Consider the following 283-nt stretch of genomic DNA (forward strand, 5'->3'; position numbering starts at 1 on the left):
TGCATATATAAATTTAGAATATGAAAAATGGAAAATAAATAAAAACAACTCAACGTGTATCTTTTACAAAATGCTATTTAAATGAAAAAATGCATAAGATTAAAATTGCTGCAAATAAAATTATTATGAGTAGAAGTATACATTAACATTATTAGAATGTTATATTTACTTGAAACACAAGGACATTTTGTTGAGTTAGTAGTATTTTTGTGTCAAATACATCTTGAACACAGTTTTTGTCCGACACAAGTTTAATGTTCTGTCTTTTTGTATCTATTTATAT

The sequence above is a fragment of the Arachis ipaensis genome, chromosome B07, assembly GCF_000816755.2.
Source record: "Arachis ipaensis cultivar K30076 chromosome B07, Araip1.1, whole genome shotgun sequence".
NCBI lineage: Eukaryota > Viridiplantae > Streptophyta > Magnoliopsida > Fabales > Fabaceae > Arachis > Arachis ipaensis.